This window comes from Mauremys mutica, chromosome 22 (genome assembly GCF_020497125.1).
Source record: "Mauremys mutica isolate MM-2020 ecotype Southern chromosome 22, ASM2049712v1, whole genome shotgun sequence".
Taxonomy (NCBI): Eukaryota; Metazoa; Chordata; order Testudines; family Geoemydidae; genus Mauremys; species Mauremys mutica.
Window position 1 is genome coordinate 21,512,750 of NC_059093.1, and position 19,041 is coordinate 21,531,790.

General features: G+C 60.4%; 1 non-coding gene across 1 annotated transcript; it reads left to right on the top strand.

Annotated features, from left to right (window-relative positions):
• Window positions 1–3,867: 3,867 nt before the first annotated feature.
• On the top strand, window positions 3,868–3,941 carry TRNAI-AAU. The gene has a single exon. It is a non-coding gene; the product is annotated as a tRNA-Ile (tRNA).
• Window positions 3,942–19,041: the final 15,100 nt, after the last annotated feature.

Consider the following 19,041-nt stretch of genomic DNA (forward strand, 5'->3'; position numbering starts at 1 on the left):
TTGGGTGTCAGCACTACATTCAGCATCAATATGGTGATCTCGGGGAAGCTTGGGGTCCCCAGGTTGCCTAAAGAGGGGTGAACCGACCCAAGTCAGAAATGGAGCAGGTCAAAACTCCTGTGCTGATCAGTAGTGGGATCGTGCCTGTGAATAGCCCCTGCAGCATAGCCTGGGAAGACAGTGAGACATGGTCTCTTCTTAGACCCCACCCCAACCCCGCAGAGCCTGGAGGGGGATGGGAGCACCCACATGCTGGGGAATCTGACTTGGGGGGAGGGACGCACCCAAGCAACACGGATCTTGAAAAGAGGAACAGCGACACCCACACACCACAGAGCCTGGATGGGGGCAGGGGAACCACACACGGGAGCTAGCTCATGGGGTGGGGGGGACACCCATATGCTCCGTTGCACCATTCTTAATGAGAAGAACGGGGGCATCCGCACAACACGGATCCTTAATGAGCTGGGGGACACCCACACACTCCACTATTAACCAGGAGGGACAGGGGCACCAGACACCCCCAGTAGCATGGAGAACACCCACATCCACCGGATCCCTCATGGGGGGTAAGACAGAGGGGATTGTAATGGGGCCCAGCACACCCACGCACCAGGGATTGTTAAGGGTTGAAGGGACAGGGACACCCACACACACTGAGATCACGGCCTTGGAGGGACGCAAACCCTCCACAGAAGGTCCTGGTCTGTTCCATGATGGCAGCCCAGCCTGGGTGAGTCAAAGTCTCTTTTTATACAGCCACGCCCCAGAGATCCTGACTAGGGGGAGAGAGACACCCACCCACCAGAGATCCTTAATGGTCTAGGGTGCACCCACACACCAGGGATTCTTATGGGCGGGAAGAATGGAGACAGCCAGACACACTGAGATCACTTCCTCCAAGGAGCCTGGGCCAGACAGGGAGACACAGTCCCCCTTTACAGATCTGCCAGACAACCTGCCTCCCACCCCCTCCACACAATGTTCTTATCTGGAGGTGAAGCCAGGGAAACCACATGGAGGATTCTTATCTGGGGAACTGGGGGGACCCACTTACCACCAGAGATTCTTAAGGGCAGGAGGAACAGGGACTCCCACCTCTGTAGCATGGGGGTGGGTCGCCAGCTGGGATCATCTGGGCATATTTCACCTCGTCAGCTCCCTGCCATTGCCTTGGGGGCCCCTTGTTCGCTGCCTCTGGCACCCAGTTTAGCCTCCTTCCTGAGGGCTGAAACGCTTTGATCTATCTAAGGTCTGTGGGATCAATACGTGTCATGGTGTAATTCTGTGATATTCGGGGGTCAGACTAGCTGAGCTAATGGCCCCTTCTGCCCTTAAACGCCATGAAAACATTTCCCTGGTTTCTCCTTGTGCCTGACAGACACCACGGTGAGGGGCCCAATAGGAGATCCTGGACACAGCGCTCTGGCTTTTACTTTACTTGGGGACGTCAGCGCTTTCCTAGCAAAGCTGCTGCTAAAGCGCCGGATTTGGGGAACGGTTCAGCTCCGATTCAGAGATCTGCCTGTGCGGTGTGAACCTGCCACGAGGAGCGGGAAATGCAACCAGCACCGGGAGGCGTTGGCTGAGCTCCGGGCTGCCCCCGTGTGGCCAAAGCTTAGAACTGAGCAGCGGAGTTTAAAGCTGGTGCTGGGAGCGACCTGAACACGCGGGGCACGAAGGCTCCTGCGTGTAACGCTTGTTGGGTGGGCAGCTGAGCGTAGCTGATTTCCGGAGTTCAGGGCTGCACCCCGGGGTGCGGAGCAGGTGTCCATGCTCAGGTTGGCCTCGCGATGATGGTTTATGGGAAATTTGGGGCCGCCAGTCTCCCTAAAGAGAGCGGAACCAGGCCAGAAAAGGAGGCTTTCAAAACTCTGGTACGAATTGCCAGTGGGACTGACCCTGTGAAGAGCCGCTGCAGCCCCGCCAGGGAGAGCCGGTCTCTCTTTGTGCAGCCCCCTCCATTCCTCAGGACAAGGGTTGTGCTCAAAGATCTGTGCCCCGTGTTTTCACCTCCATGTGAAGCACGCAGAGCAAATAGCCCTCAGCGCCTCAGCTCAGTTCCAGGCTCCACTTCCATTCGCTCAGGCAAGATGGTGCAGAGCAGGGCCGGCTTTAGGCCTATTTCACCAATTCCTCCGAATCGGGCCCCGCGCCTAAGAGGGCCCCACGTCCAGTGAGAATCCCTTCCCTGGCTAGAGGCGCCTTCTTAATTTTTACTCACCTGGCGGCGCTCTGGGTCTTCGGCGGCACTTCAGCGGCGGGTCCTTCAGTGCCGCCAAAGACCTGGAGTGAGTGAAGGACCTGCCGCCAAAGACTCGGAGCACCACCCAGTGAGTACAAGCCCCGCACTTCCTAAAGCCGGCCCTGGTGCAGAGGAGCCCCTGGGTGGCTGTGGGCCTGGGGAGGCTTTTGATTTTTCGGCCTGACCGCTACGGGCAGCAAGGCCAAAAGTCAGATGGCCTGCTCTCCCATCCACCACGCTCATCAGGAGCCCTTAGTCGACAGGCTCGGAGAATGCGGGCATCGCCCCCCACTACCTCTTGCATGCAAAGCGAGCGCTCTGCCGCTTGAGCTAATTCCCCGCAGCTGGCCTGACTCTCAGGCACCAGGCAAAAAAAGGCAAGGGCTCTGTGGCCTTAAGCAGAACACAGCCTGAAATGGGGGGCAGGGGGGCGTGCTACCCAGAGCTGGGGAAGGGGGTCCGAGTCCCAGCCACGCTCCTCGGCACAAACTCCAACGCTCCCTCCCTGGAGTGTGTCTGGGCTGAGAGTTAGCCCCTGAAACAAGCACCAAACTTCAGAAGACAACGCAGGGATAGATCACTTGACGATTGCCTGCTCTGGCCATTGCCTCTGAAGCGCCTGGCATCGGTTACTGTCAGAAGACGTGACAGTGGCCTAGATGGACCATCGGTCTCACCCAGGAGGGCCGTTCCTATCTTCACCACTTTCCTCTAACCCAAGCAAAGCCAGGAGCAGGCCCAGCTCAGCAACTCTAGCAGGCTCCCTGGCCCCTGGCCCAGCATACAGCAAAACGACCCTGCCTCCGCCAGGATAGACAGCCACCGACTCCCTCTTCCAGACCAACGCAGCCCTTCCCCGCTTTGGCTGTCTCCAAGCTGTCTGCGTGCTCTGCTCTGCTCCACGGCTGCCATGCTGCCTAAGATCAGGAGGCTGCGAGGTCTCACGGTCTCAGCTGAGCTGGTATCGCGTGCCACCCCGCCCATCTCCTCATTCCCTTCATGGACCCCTGGGATGTGAGTAATTCTGTATTTGAGTGGCTCTCCCTCCCGGCCAATGAGCTTGGCGTAGACTAGCAGGGAGGGAGGAGGAAAGGGATTGTGCTCCAGTGAGAGCTCAGAAAGAAAGGTGCAGGTCCCCCACTAAAGCCCAGCCCAGCAGAGCACAGCAGAGCAAAGCAGGCTGGAGAATGTGTGTCTGGGTCTGACTACTTCTCCCCTGCTCTTCCATTTGAGCTAACTTCCCCCAGCTGTCTCCAGCCTCCCAGTCAGCGCAAGGGGGAGAAGGGCTGGGGTGGAAGAGCTTTGTGCTCCGCAAGGGCTGTCTTTTTGGGAGGCCAAGCGGGGAGAGGGATGGAGGCCACGGGAGGAGCTGAGCCGGCTGACTGTCCATGGCTTCTAAAAGAAGGGCAAGAGAAGGTCCCGTGGCTGCCTTGCCGCTGGAGAATACGGGCATTGACCCCGCTGTCTCTCGCATGCGAAGTGAGCGCTCTACCACTTGAGCTAATTCCCCTACCTTGGCAAATGGCGTCTTGATCCATCCATTCAATAACGGAGGCCACATCGTTCCCCACGCCAGCCGGTGACTCCTTCCAAAAGGGTCAGGCAAGGAAGGTCTTCCTGTAGGCTGGCTAGCTCAGCTGGTTAGAGCGTGGTGCTAATAACGCCAAGGTCATGGGTTCAAGCCCCATGCTGGCCACTGGGGGGGGTGGCTTCTGCTCTTTTGGCTGACTGCTAGGGGTGGCAGAGGCCAAAACCAGGTGGGCCGGGAGCTGGCAAGAGCCCTGCTGGGCGCCGGGCAGGACGAGACTCCGGACACCTTGGTCTCCCCTCCCTGGGCTCCTCGCTCCACCTGCTGCCTGAAAGGAACTTGGGCCCGGGGAGGAGACGGGTGAGCCCGGCCGGCTGCCTTCCAGGCTCGTAGGAGGCCAGGCTTGAGCTGCCCACCCGCAAAGCCAAAATCGCAGGCCTGCCGGCTCGCCCCCATTGTCCACAGAGGGTTGACCTGATGGCCCGAATTCTTGCCGGCCGCCAGCTCCACCCAAATGGACCCGACACCGGATCACGCTCCCCAGCCCAAGCCACAGAGGAAGGCTTAATCCTCGGCACCCCAACCTAGGGGAGAGGCTTCACACTCCGCCGGCGCAGGGTGACCTTTGGGACTTCCCTGGACACCATCCTCCCACCGCCCACAGCCAGACCCCCCAAGCCCACCCCTCCGACAGGAAGGAGCAGGAGGACCACTCCGCCCAGGGGCACCACCACTCGAAGTCAGCTTCACTTGCATCCTCTTCTACCCCTTTCCTCCCAAGTTATGCGCGCCTCACGGGAGCCGGCCCTGGGGAGACGCAGGCACCGCACTCTGACTGGCGCAAGCCAAACGCCCACACCGAGAGTTTAGCACGGGCTCTTGAGGCACTGGAGGAACCCCATGCAGACGCACTGATGGAGCTAAGCTTTACGGCCAAGGGCCCTACCTGTGCAGAAAGCCAACTTGCTTGTGAAAAAGACTCCTCTTTCGGCTCCCCTTCCAAACTTCCAAATGCCTCCAAATGGGAAAACACACCCACTGAAACACCCAAACGGTCCTAACGCTGGGGCCAGGCGAAAAAGAAAAGCAAGGAAAAGATTTCTAAATGGCCACCCTGCCAGAGTCGTACAGCTCCGCAAGTGAAACCCGTGGGAGGGACATTACACAGAAAAGGGGAATGGAAAGCTGCCCAAATTGAGATGCTGTGGAAAGCTACAGCCCCATCGCTACTCCTACTCTGCACACTTCTTGCAACAGCTGATGAACGGCCAGGTGCTTTTCGCATCCAAGCCCACACCAGGGGAAGACGTTGAGAAGCTTCCCGTGGCTTGCCTGGTTCAGCTGGTCAGAGTGCGGCACTCGTGGAGGCAAGATGGTGCAGAGGAGCCCCTGGGTGGCTGTGGGCCTGGGGAGGGTGGCTTTTCGGCCTGACCGCTACGGGCAGCAAGGCCAAAAGTTAGATGGCCGGCTCTCCCGTCCACCACGCTCATCAGGAGCCCTTAGTCGACAGGCTCGGAGAATGCGGGCATCGCCCCCCACTACCTCTAGCATGCAAAGCGAGCGCTCTGCCGCTTGAGCTAATTCCCCGCAGCTGGCCTGACTCTCAGGCACCGGGCAAAAAAAGGCAAGGGCTCTGTGGCCTTAAGCAGAACACAGCCTGAAATGGGGAGGGGGGCGTGCTACCCAGAGCTGGGGAAGGGGGTCCGAGTCCCAGCCACGCTCCTCGGCACAAACACCAACGCTCCCTCCCTGGAGTGTGTCTGGGCTGAGAGTTAGCCCCTGGAACAAGCACCAAACTTCAGAAGACAACGCAGGGATAGATCACTTGACGATTGCCTGCTCTGGCCATTGCCTCTGAAGCGCCTGGCATCGGTTACTGTCAGAAGACGTGATAGTGGCCTAGATGGACCATCGGTCTCACCCAGGAGGGCCGTTCTTATCTTCACCACTTTCCTCTAACCCAAGCAAAGCCAGGAGAGGTCCCGCAGCTTCCTTGCCGCTGGAGGACGCGGGCATTGATCCCCCTGGCTCTTGGAGTGTGGGGGAGTCCGACTCTGCACCCTTCTTCCTGGGACTCTCAGTGATTTTAGCCAGCCAGTAAAACAGAAGGTTTATTGGGCACAGGAACACAGGCTACAGCAGAGCTTGTGGGCAGAGCCAGGACCTCTCAATCTGGCCTTTCTGGGGGGTTCAGGGTGCTTGGATCCCAGCCTAGGATTCTCTGAACTCCCCTCCCCCAGCCCCAAATCGAAACTGACTCCTCCTCTCCACTCGGCTCTCTCCTTTGTCTAGCTCCCCGGGCAGAGGTGTTGACCTCCCCTCCCCCCTGCCTAGCTCAGGTTACAGGCTGAATACCTGTCCCTCACCTAAAGTCCTCCCCGGCTCCCCCAACCTCCACACAGACAGCCCCTACTCCATCACATCTCTCCCCTCTTTGAGACTGAACTGAGCGGGGTCACTCGGCCCAGTGACCCGGGGAAGTTCAGGGCCCCCTCTCCGGGACAGCGCGTCTGCTATCAGGTTGGTACTTCCCTTCACGTGGACCACGTCCATGTCGTAGTCCTGCAGGAGCAGGCTCCACCTCAGGAGCTTGGCGTTGGCTCCTTTCAGCTGGTGCAGCCAGGTCAGGAGAGAGTGGTCTGTGTACACGGTGAAGTGGTGCCCAAAGAGATATGGCTCCAGTTTCTTAAGGGCCCACACCATGGCCAGGCATTCCTTCTCGATGGCCGCGTAGTTCTGCTCCCGGGCTAGCAACTTCTTGCTCAGTTACACGATGGGGTGTCTCTCCCCCTTTTCATCCTCCTGCATCAACACCACCCCCAGCCCCGTGTCTGAGGCGTCAGTGAACACCATAAAGGGCTTGTCAAAGTCTGAATTTGCCAGAACTGGGCCACTGAGCAGAGCCTCCTTCAGCGCCTGGAGAGCCTGCTGGCACTCCTCGGTCCAGACCACCTTGTCTGGCTTCCCCTGCTTGCACAGCTCAGTTATGGGGGCGGCTATGGCGCTAAAGTGCGGCACGAACCTTTGATAGTACCCCGCCATCCCAATAAAGGCCTGGACCTGCTTCTTGGTTTGGGGAGCGGGCCAGTCTCTGATCACCTCCACCTTGGCTGGTTCCGGCTTTAGGCAGCCGCTCCCCACCCGATGGCCCAGGTAAGATACTTCAGCCATCCCCACCTTGTACTTCTCCGCCTTTACGGTTAGCCCAGCCTCTTGGAGTTGGTCCAGCACTTGTTTAACCTGGGACATGTGGTCCTCCCAGGTCTCGCTGAAGACGCAGATGTCGTCAATATACGCCACGGCAAAACTCTCCATCCCCCTCAGTTGCTGATCCACCAGACGCTGGAAGGTGGCCGGCGCTCCCTTGAGGCCGAAGGGCAGGGTCAGAAACTCGTAGAGCCCCAGAGTGGTGATAAAGGCCAATTTCAGCCTGACATCTGTGTCCAGCGGCACTTGCCAGTAGCCCTTTGTAAGATCCATGGTGGTGAGGTATCGAGCGCCTCCCAGCTTGTCTAGGAGCTCGTCAGGCCTGGGCATGGGGTTGGCATCAGATACGGTGATGGCATTGAGCTTTCGATAGTCCACACAGAACCGGATCGACCTATCCCTTTTGGGGACCAGGACCAGCGGCGAGGCCCAAGGGCTGGAAGATGGCTGGATCACCCCCAAAGCCAGCATGTCCTTGACCTCTCTTTCTAGGTCCTGGGCAGTTTTTCCTGTGACCCGAAAAGGGGAGCATCGTATGGGGGGGGGGGTGACCCGGTCTCCACCTGGTGGACAGTCAAATTAGTGCGCCCGGGCTGGTTGGAAAACAGCTGTCGGTACAGATGCAGCACCCCTCTGATCTCAGCCTGCTGGGCCAGGGTCAGCTGATCAGAGAGGGGAATCGCCTCCAGGGGGGAACCAGCCTTTGTCCCCGGGAATAGATCCACTAAAGGGTCATCTCCCGGCTCCTCCCAATGTCCACACACGGCCAACACCACATTCCCCCTGTCATAGTATGGCTTCATCATATTCACATGGTACACCCGGCGGTGATGAGCCCGGTTAGACAGCTCCACCACATAGTTTACCTCATTTAGTTGCTTGATAACCTTGAAGGGCCCTTCCCAGGCAGCCTGGAGTTTGTTTTTCCTCACGGGGATGAGAACCATCACTTGACCCCCGGTGGCGAAGGCGCGGGCCTGCGCCGTGCAGTCATACCAGACCTTCTGCTTCCTCTGGGCTCGGGCCAGATTCTCCCTGGCCAGGCCCATGAGCTCGGCAAGTCTTTCCCGGAAGGTCAGGACATACTCCACCACTGACTCGCCATCGGGCAGCCTTCCCCTCCCATTCGTCTCTCATCAGGTCCAGGGGCCCCCTTACCCGCCTCCCATATAACAGTTCAAAAGGCGAGAACCCGGTAGATTCCTGGGGTACCTCCCTGTACGCGAACAGCAGGTGAGGTAAGTACTTGTCCCAGTCCTGTGGGTGCTGGTTCCTAAATGTTTTTAGCATCATCTTTAGCGTCCCGTTTAACCTCTCCACCAGCCCGTTGGTCTGGGGGTGATACGCTGAGGCCCAGTTGTGCCGGACCCCACATTTCTCCCACAGGGACTGGAGCAGGCTTGACATGAAGTTGGACCCCTGATCCGTTAAGACTTCCTTGGGGAACCCCACCCGGCTGAAAATGGTCAGCAGCGCATCTGCCACGGTGTCTGCTTCGATAGAGGACAAGGCCACCGCCTCAGGGTAGCGAGTGGCGAAATCTACCACCACCAGGATGTATTTCTTCCCCGACTGGGTCACCTTGCTGAGAGGTCCCACTATGTCCATGGCCACCTTCTGGAAAGGTTCTTCTATGATGGGCAAAGGCCTCAAAGCTGCTTTTCCCTTGTCCTGGGCCTTCCCCACCCTCTGGCAGGGGTCACAGGATTGGCAGTACTGCCGGACATGGGTAAAGACCCCAGGCCAGTAAAAGTTCTGTAGCAGCCTCTGCCTGGTACGCCGGATTCCCTGGTGCCCTGCGAGGGGGATGTCATGGGCCAGGTACAGGAGCTTGTGGCGAAACTTCTGGGGAACCACCAGCTGCCTCCTGATCCCCCATGACTCCACTTCCCCGGGGGGAGCCCATTCTCGGTACAGGAACCCCTTCTCCCACAGGAACCTCTCCTTGCAACCTCTCCTCATGGTCTGTGCTGCATTGAGGTTAGCCCGGTCCCTGAGCTTCTGCAAGGAGGGGTCTTTCTGCAACTCAGCCTGGAACTCGGCAGCTGGGACAGGGATGGGGACCTGCTCTCTCTCACCAGCTGGGACTGAGGTAGCAGCCTCTCTGGGTCGTGTCCCTGGGCGTTCCCTCCCCACCAGGTTAGGGTCCAGCACCTCGGGCAGAGTACCTTCCCCGTTGTCAGGGCGCAGTGCCCTGCGCCGACTCTGACTACGGGTCACGACCAGGGCACCCTGGGCATTGCTTGGCCAGTCCTCGAGGTCCCCCCCATTAACATCTCCGTGGGCAAATGTGGGTGTACCCCCACGTCCTTGGGGCCCTCCTTGGCCCCCCACTTCAGGTGCACCCTCACCACGGATACCTTGAATGGGGTCCCGCTCACACCCCTCACGGTCAGATAGGTGTCGGGCACCATCCGATCTGGGGTCACCACCTCGGGCCGGGCCAGCGTCACCTCTGCGCCCGTGTCCCAGTACCCGGTGACCTTCCTCCCATCCACCTGCAGGGGAACAAGGCACTCTTTCCGGAGGGGCAGCCCCGTGCCCACCCTGTAAACCAAAAACCCGGAGTCTGGAGCATCCAGCCCCCCAGAGGAGCAGACCTGGGGCCCTCCTCCCTCCTTCGCAGGTGGTACGCGGCCAGCCCCCCTTTCCTGGGAATGTTGCCCCTCATCTGATTGGGTCTTTACCCAGTCAACCCTCTGCGGGTTGGGTCTGCTCGGTCTGTCCCTGAGCTTGGGGCACTGGGCCCGTATGTGGCCTCATTGGCCACAGTGATAGCAGCCCATGTCTCGTGGGTCCCCTCGAGTGGGTCGGATGGACCTGACGCTGGATGTTCCCCTTTGGTGGGGGTTCTCCATAGGCCCCCGCTGGGAGGTCCCATGGTGACTTTCTCTCTGTGTTGAGGCAGGCCTGCTCCTTCGAGACTTCTCCCTGCTATTCCCTGCCCGACTGTCCACAAATTGGTCGGCCAGCTGGCCTGCGTGCTGCGGGTTCTCCGGCTTCTGGTCCATCAACCACAGCCTCAGGTCAGAGGGGCACTGCTCATACAGGTGCTCCAGTATGAATAGGTCAAGCAGGTCCTCTTTAGTTTGGGCCCCGGCTGTCCACTTGCGGGCATACCCCTGCGCCCGGTTGACCAGCTGTAGGTATGTGACCTCACGGGTTTTATGTTGACTCCGGAACCTCTTCCGGTACATCTCAGGAGTCAGCCCAAACTCACGGAGCAGGGCCTGTTTGAACAGTTCGTAGTCCCCTGCCTCCGCCCCTTTCATTCGGCTGTACACCTCCACGGCGGTGGAGTCCAGTAAGGGGGTGAGAAACGGGATCCTGTCTGCAGGGTCAACCCAGTGCAGCTCGCAGGCATTCTCAAAGGCCGTCAGGAAGGTATCTATCTCCTCCCCCTCCTTACGCCGGGCCAGGAAGCTCTTATCAAAGCTCTTTGTAGGCTTGGGTCCCCCCTCACTCACTGCAGCCGGGTCCCCGCTGCTTCTCAGCTGGGCCAGTGCCAGCTCACGCTGGCGCTGGTTCTCCTCGTGTTTACGCTGGTTCTCCCGCTCCTTCAGTTCTTGCCTCCTTAACTCGAGCGCCTCCCTGTCATATTCCAGCCGCATCTGTTCCAGGGACGGGGAGCTCCGCCGGGACGATCCCCTGCTGGCCGCCAGGGTCCAGGTGCCCTCGGTATTCACTGGGCTTCCCCCAACCCCTCCCCTAGGTATAGGTGGGCAGGGTCTCGGGGTGTCCTCGGCAGCAGTCTGGCCCCTCCCAGCCATGTCAGGCCCCGGGGCCCACACTGTGTCCGCTGGGTGGCTTCCCTCTGGGACAGGGCTTGGTTCACCCAAGCGATCCTTCTCCTCCAGCTGGGCAATTAGCTGGTCTTTGGTGGACCTCCCAATGCGCAGCCCCCTCTGCCTGCACAGCTCCACCAGGTCGCTCTTAAGGTGCTTAGCATACATCGTCCTGCTGGCCACTCGCCGGCTTGTGCTCTCAGCTTCCCACCGGTTCCAGGGAGACCCCTCGTGCACCAGCCCTTCTTCAGGTCACCCCCTCTCTGCCAGGGTTGAGCTGCAGACTCCTCCGCCCCTGGGACTGCTCCTACAATCCTCCCGGGGACCCTGTTACTGCAAAGTCCTTCTCTCTGGTCACACACTCCCAGGCGTTAATCGCCTCCTGAAACTGTCTCTTTCTGTCTCTTCAGCCCACCTGGTCCCCATCAGTTCCCCCTTCATTTTGCTGCTCCCCAGTCACTTACTGCAGGAAGCGCCGTCCACGGGGTGCAGTAGGTCCCGCCGCTGCCACCAGTTGTAACGGATTGTGGGGAAGTCCAACTCTGCACCCCTCTTCCTGGGACTCACAGTGACTCTCAGCCAGCCAGTAAAACAGAAGGTTTATTGGACAACAGGAATACAGGCTACAGCACAACCAGGACCCCTCAATCGAGTCCTTCTGGGGTTCAGGGTGCTTGGATCCCAGCATAGGATTCCCTGAACTCTCCCCCCCAAGCCCCAAACCGAAACTGACCCAACCCCCTCCAGCCGGCTCCCTGGCTTTGTCTAGCTCCCCGGGCAAAGGTGTTGACCTCCCCTCCCCCGCCTAGCTCATGGTACAGGCTGAATACCTGTCCCTCACCTAAAATCCTCCCTTGCTCTCCCAACCCCCACACAGACAGCCCCTACTCTATCACAGCAGGTCAGGAGTGGGATAGCAGGGGCTGCGGGTCGGGAGTGAGGGGCATTAGCAGAGTTTTGAGGTCAGGACTGGGATAACAGGGGCTGCTGGTCGGGAGTATTGATGGGCACCAGCAGAGCTGTGATTCTGCAGGTCAGGACTGGGATATCAGAGGCTGCGGGTCGGGAGTGAGGGGCACCAGAAGAGCTGTGATTCTGGAGGTCAGGACTGGGATAGCAGGGGCTGCGGGTCGGGAGTGAGGGGCACCCACAGAGCTGTGAGGCTGGAGGTCAGGACTGGGATAGCAGGGGCTGCAGGTCGGGAGTGAGTGGCACCACCAGAGCTCTGAGTCTTGAGGTCAGGACTGGGATAACAGGGGCTGCTGGTCGGGAGTATTGATGGGCACCGGCATAGCTGTGAGTCTGCAGGTCAGGACTGGATAGCAGGGGCTGTGGGTCGGGAGTGAGGGGCACCGGCAGAGCTGTGAGTCTGCAGGTCAGGACTGGGATAGCAGGGGCTGCGGGTCGGGAGTGAGGGGCACCGGCAGAGCTGTGGGTCTGGAGGTCAGGACTGGGATAGCAGGGGCTGCGGGTCGGGAGTGAGGGGCACCGGCAGAGCTCTGAGTCTGCAGGTCAGGACTGGGGTAGCAGGGGCTGCGGGTCGGGAGTGAGGGGCACCGGCAGAGCTGTGGGTCTGGAGGTCAGGACTGGGGTAGCAGGGGCTGCGGGTCGGGAGTGATGGGCACCTTCTCACCAGGAGCTGCTCCCCGCCAGGCACCACACCCCATTCACACGCCTTTGGTCACTCCGTAGCTCAGTGGCAATCACTGCCCCGAAGTGACTCCGGTGCAGGCACCCACAGCACGAACTCCCCACACCGGATTCTGTCCACACGCAGAGAATTCTGTCCGCCGGGCTCCTTCGGTTCCTCTCGCTGCTCTCCGTCCTGCCGCCAGACACTGCTCATCTGCATAGCCCCGCCCATGGACACGTGACACCTTCTGTCGTTTTAGTCTCAAGTGAATGAGTTGCCCGCGGGGAGTGAGCACGTCACAGCACGTCACAGCCGCTGGGCGGGGATTGTCTGTGAGCCCCGCGCTGGGGGCGGGGCTTCAGGGAGAGACCCAGCCCCATAGGCAGACTGGGGTAGGGAGATACTGGGGGAAGGGATGAGGGGATGGGGAGAGGGAGAGACCCACCCCCCATAGACCCTTAGGGGCAGGGAGATATTGGGGTCAGGAGGAGAGGGGGTTGGCAGAGACCCAGCCTGGGGTGCAGGGGAAATGGGGTGGGGTGCAAGGAGCTGGGGGAGAGAAGAGACACATGTGGGGGGGGAGTGAAATGTTGGTCCAGGGAATCTGAGTCACTCCCAGGACATCGTGTGCAGGGGGGAGCACGGAGGCAGGGAGAGAGCCCCAGCCCCAGCCCCACAGAGCCCCAGAGGGATATTGGGGGCAGGGGAGGGGATGGAGGGGGGAGAGACCCAGCCCCATACACCCCTAGAGGCAGCGGGATATGGGGGGGTAGGAGAGGGGATGGCAGAGGAGACACCCATCTCCATAGACCCCCAGAGGCAGGAAATGAGGGGAGAAGTGGGGCGGGAGGGATCCAGCCCTATAGACCTGTAGGGGCAGGGAGATATTGGGGGCAGGAGGGGAGAAGGGGGGTTGGCAGAGACCCAGCCCGGGGTGCAGGGAAATGGGCTGGTTTAGAGGGAACTGGGGAGGAGAAGAGACACAGGACAGGACACATATTGGGACAGGGAAACTGACTCACTCCGAATACATGCAGAGCGGGGCAGGGCGGAGGCAGATCATGCTGGTCCCAGGGTAATTTCGGGGGGTTCTGATTCCCCACTCAGCTGGGGGGCTCCCCTCTGGGCTGAGGAGCCCTGGGGTGGGGCGGGTGCAGGGGCTGTGTGTGTGTGTCAGGCTGGGGGAGCTGCCTGGGCAGAGGGGCTGGAACTGGGGGGGCTGCAGCAGCCCCTGGCTTCACGTGGTTTCCATCACACCCAGGGGTTACAGTTGGTTCAGTGGCTCAGCACCCCCCACTATACAGATTGTTCTGGCACCACTGGCCTAGGGTCACGGTCTAGTGCTCAGTGCCTGCCTGGCTCTCCTAGAGCAGGGCGAGCGCCCAGCTCTCCTGGGGCAGGGCTGGCGAGAGCTCTGGACAGATACTAACAGCGCCGGGGAGCCTGGATGAATATTAGTTGGACAGAGGAGCCTGGAGCAGTTTATCAGAGAGCAGAAATGAATCCCAAACACAGCGCTGGAGCTGCAGTGCTCGGGGTGTGGGCCTGGGTCTCCTGCACAGTCTCCCTGCCCCCCCTCGTGGCATAACAAGTTCCCTGCGGAGAAGCAGAGGTGCGGGAACGAGGGCTGCGGCGGGGGCTGCAGCACCCCCATGTCTCACTGTGCAAAGCTCCAGGTGCTGTGGGAACAAAGCCAGCATTATTGTGCGATTCCAGAGAACCCCGGAGCTGTGCTGCCCCTGTGCAGTGTGAGCGGGAATTGCACGTTTTCACACTGCTTGTGAACACCAGGGCCCGTGCAACCATTTAGGCAAACTAGGCGGCCACCTAGGGCGCCTAGTGGTTGGAGGCGTCTAAAAGCCCCCTCAGGCGAGGAGGTGGAGCGAAGGTGAGCTGGGTGGGGGGGCGCGCGGGGAGGGCTGTCCGCAGTAACGGGGCAATGGGGGCGCACAGGGGAACAGCTCCCCACCCCAGCTCACCTCCGCTCTGCCTCCTCCGCCGAGCACACAGCCCAGCTCTAAGTCTCCTCCAGTCGGCGTCGCAAGCCTGGGCGGGGAGGAGAATTAGAGCGATGCCGGGGTGCTCAGTGGAGGGGGTGGAGCCGAGGTGAGCTGGGGCGGGCTCCCCAGGCAGGGTTAGCTGCCGCAGGCAGGGGCAGCAGGTTATATCTGTGTGCGGTGCCCGGGCTCCAGGAATATTCAGGGCTGGGGGCCCTGCTCCAGCAATATTTGGAGCTGGGTCTCTCCCCTGGCCCTGAGCCTCCCCAATGCCCCAAACCCTCATCCCCAGCCAGAGCCCTCATCCCCCTGCACCCTAATCCTCTGCCCCAGCCAGAGCCCCCCTGCACAGCATGAACCCCTCATCCCCCCGCACCCTAATCCTCTGCCCCAGCCCTGAGCCCTCATCCCCCGCACCCGAAACCTCTGCCCCAGCCCTGAGCCCCCCTGCAGCATGAACCCCTCATCCCCCCGCACCCTAATCCTCAGCCCCAGCCCTGAGCCCCCCCGTGCAGCATGAACCCCTCATCCCCCCGCACCCTAATCCTCTGCCCCAGCCCTGAGCCCCCTGCAGCATGAATCCCTCATCCCCCCGCACCCTAATCCTCAGCCCCAGCCCTGAGTCCCCTCCTGCATCATGAATCCCTCATCCTCAGCCCCACAGCCCTCACCCCTGTATTCCCTCCTATCCCCAAACTCCCTCCCCACAAGGTGCACCCCTCCCCCTTCCCACATACCCCTTCCCAACCCCAAACTCCATCCCAAAGCCTGCACCCTTCACCCCCTCCTGCACACCCACCCCCTGCCCCAGCCCAGAGCCTGCACCCAGCACCCAAACTCCATCCCAAAGCCTGCACCCCTCCTGCACCCTAATCCCCAGCCCAGGATCTGCACCCCAGACCTCCCCCTCCCGAGCCTCCTCCCAGAGCATTAGGCAGGTGGGAGCAGAGTTTGGGGGGGCAGAGTTGGGGGGCGGGTTCTGGGCACCACCAAAATTTCTACAAACTTGCCACCCATGTCCGCAGGAGGTCTCCCCAGGCAGGGTTAGCTGCCGTGGCAGGGGGTGGGGTGGGGAGGAAGTCTCCCCAGGCAGGGTTAGCTGCCACGGGGGGATGGGGGGAGTAGTTGCTGCAGGGGGGCTCCCCGGGTGGGGGGCTGAGTTAGCTGCGGGGGGTGGGGGAACGGACAGACGAGGTTAGCTGGGTGGGAGGGTGCAAGGTGGAAGTTTCACCTAGGGCCCAAAACTTCCTTGCACCCGCTCTAGGGCTTTCCGCACCCTGACAGGCTGATTAGGGCACCTGCAGCCAATCAAGGCAGAGCTAATCAGGGCACCTGGGTTTAAAAAGGAGTCACTTCAGTTTGTGGTGTGCGTGTGAGGAGCTGGGAGCAAGAGGTGCAAGGAGCTGAGGCTGAGGCTGTGGCTGTGGCTGTGCTGTGCTGCTGGAGGACTGAGGGGTACAAGTGTTATCAGACACCAGGAGGAAGGTCCTGTGGTGAGGATAAAGAAGGTGTTTGGAGGAGGCCAGGGGGGAAGTAGCCCAGGGAGTTGTAGCTGTCATGCAGCTGTTACAGGAGGCACTCTAGACAGCTGCAATCCACAGGGCCCTGGGCTGGAACCCGGAGTAGAGGGCAGGCCTGGGTTCCCCCCAAACCTCCCAACTCCTGATCAGACACAGGAGGAGTTGACCCAGACTGTGGGTTCCACCAGAGGGGAAGATCACTGAGGTGAGCAAATCTGCCAATAAGCGCAGGACCCACCAAGGTAGAGGAGGAACTTTGTCGCAGCCTCTAATTGTGGCGTTTTTAAACGGTCTGCATGTTGCTTGTGGGCTCCTAACACTTGCCACAGCAGCTCCTTTTAACTTCCATTCAACCATCTGTATTTATGCCGATAGGTCGACTTTAGGTCTTTAACTTTGATTGGTAGCTGAGAAGATGGTATATCGGACAGAAACCCGTTCGACAAACCTCTTCATTTCCTTGTTATTTCCTGACTTCTTTATTCATCACCTTTTCCTTATTTCCCAGCAGATTGACTAGATCTGGGTGCTAGCAGGGGGACCTGACGGGCTCCTTATTTTCTGATTTCTTTCGGAAGCATTGAACTTGCCAGGGCACAGTCAGATTCTGGATGCTCATGTAAATGTAACACCTCGTGCTCAGCTTTAGTTCTGTTTCTCAGCTCTTTTGGAAAATCGATCTTTAGTCTGACATGTAGCATCCTTGCATTAGGAGATGGCTAATTAATAAGACCATAAACCTTGGCAATCAAATGGAACCTGAAGTCCACAGAAGAGCCCGAAAGGCCCTTGGGGAGTGGAGTGCAAGTTGAGGAAGACTTCCCTGCCCAGCTTCTCTCTCAATTCTCGTTTTCCTGTATTGAGAGCAAAAGTCGGGAATCAGCTCAGGGTAGAGTTATACCATGTGTGTGCAGTGGTGAGACAAGAAACTGGACTGGTATGGAGCAAAACTCTTGTGTGTGCCTGACGACTGTATGTTTGAGAAGGAGCAGAAAAGAGCATTGGGGCTGCGGGATAGCGCTTGCATAGGCTTTCTTTGGCCGGTTTTGCTGTAAGAGTTAACAGTGAGAGATTGTTAGTCACAGGTCAGTGGGTGGGTTTATGCAAATTAGGAGCATACAAGGAAACCAGCAAGAGGAAGGAGGCTGAAAGACTTCTCTGTCTTTGAACAGAATTGTGTGTTAAGAGCTCTTGCTTTGAATTCTTCCAGTGGAGTCATTTCGGGGAAGTGATCATCAGTTAGTTACCTAGTTATCAAAGTGTCGTGAATGGTGTTTGGTGCGTGTCTGGGAGCTCCTCGGGCTGAAGTAGAAAGCAGTGGGGGAAGAGTGGCTGCCTACTATCTGATTCTCCCAGCATTGCTTCTCCGTTCTTTAAGCTCAGATGGGGTGAGTAGTCTCTTGGTTTATCCAAGGCTGTGATCAAGTGTCTTGATGTTTTTGGTCTTTTGGTCTCAAGATGAAAACCTTGTCTGTGTCTTGAGAATCTTGAGGTAAAAAATTATCTAAGTTGTATCTGTTCTTATCAGTTTAATTTTTTCTGATATGAGATACATACTGAGGGGACCTGATAATGCCCCAAAAAATAGATCCTGCAGTTCTTGCACCACAGCCCAGGGAGCCAACCCCTGTCCAGAAGCACTCCGCTGATCTGCACAGGCTCCCAGCTATAGTAGCCCCTAGGGTCCCAGGGACATGCCGAGCCAGAAAGTCCAGAGACCAAGGTGCTGCTGCAAGCAGCTCCCACATCCCAAAACCAACGGAGCGAGACCCCACCACGCGGGGGAGCAGGCGTCACGCTCCCCAGCTGCCAGCAGACCGCCCTGCTATCCGCCTGCCGCCAGACAAACTCCCGGATACTCATCAACAACCACAGCCTGAGAAACCTCTCCCTGATGACCAGCAGCTGCAAGGAGCCGACCCGACTGCCGAGCGCCAGCTGCCACAGGAAGATCACCCCCCACCGCCGGAGGAACCTGCAGCCTCGCAATGGCTAATCCCAGCTGGAGCCCGTTCCCGCCCACCTCAACTGCCGGAGGAAACGCCCACTGATCAACCGCTACTCCCCATGGGTAAGTGCCCCACTACACCCCAGCCCTGGACCCCGTGGGGGGACCCCCCACAGCCCCGCTATTGGGAATTCCCTGCACTGCACCGCTGCTGCAGGGGCTACCTGGGGAACCCCACCGCGTGCTCAGGCCACTGCCTGAGACGCGGAAGAGTCCCTGCCCCAAGCCCCGCCACGTGCCCCAGCTGCTGCCGCCCGGGCAGTCGGGGGAGCCCCCCGGCGTGCCGCTCCTACTCGGGCCACCGGGGGACCCCTGCCCCACGCCCCGGCCGCCTCCACCCGAGCTGCCGGGGGTTCCCAGCCCCACGCCCCGGCTGCCGCCGCCTGAGCAGCCCGGGGAGCCCCTCGGCGTGCCTCCGCCGCCGCCGCCCGGGGATCCCAGCCCCACGCCCCGGCGACCGCCGCCCGGGGATCCCAGCCCCACGCCCCGGCTGCCGCCGCCTGAGCAGCCTGGGGGGCCCCGCGGCGTGCTCCCGCTGCCGCCGCTGCTGGGGCCGCCGGGGGACGCCTGCCCCGCATCCCAGCTGCCGCCGCCGCTCGGGCTGCCCGGGGACTCCTGTTCCCTGCCCCGGCGGCCGCTGCCCGAGCCGCTGGGGGATCCCAGCTCCACGCCCCGGCTGCCACTGCCCAGGACTCCGGGGGACTCCTGCCCCGCGTCCTGGCTGCCGGCGCCGCTCTGGCGGCCTGAGGTGTCCGGCCACATGCTCCAACTGCTAACGGCTGAGCCGCCGGGGGATCCCTGCCCCACGCCCCAGCCGCCTGTGCAGCCTGGGGAGCCCTGTTACATGCTCTGGCCGGAGCAGCCGGGGAATCCCTGCCCCACGCCCTGGCTACTGTTGCCCGAGGGGCTCTGCCGCACGTTCCTGCCATCGCCTCTCTGGCCGGGGGATCCCTGCCCCCTGCCCTGGCTGCTGCTGCCCGAGCGGCACGGTGAGCCTCGCGGCGTGCCTGGGCTGCCGCCGCCCTACCCGTCGGGATACTCCGGTCGGGAGCCCCAGCCGCCGCCACTCGTGGCGCCTGGGGAGCCCCTTGATGTTTTTCAGCAACCAGGAGTCTGCC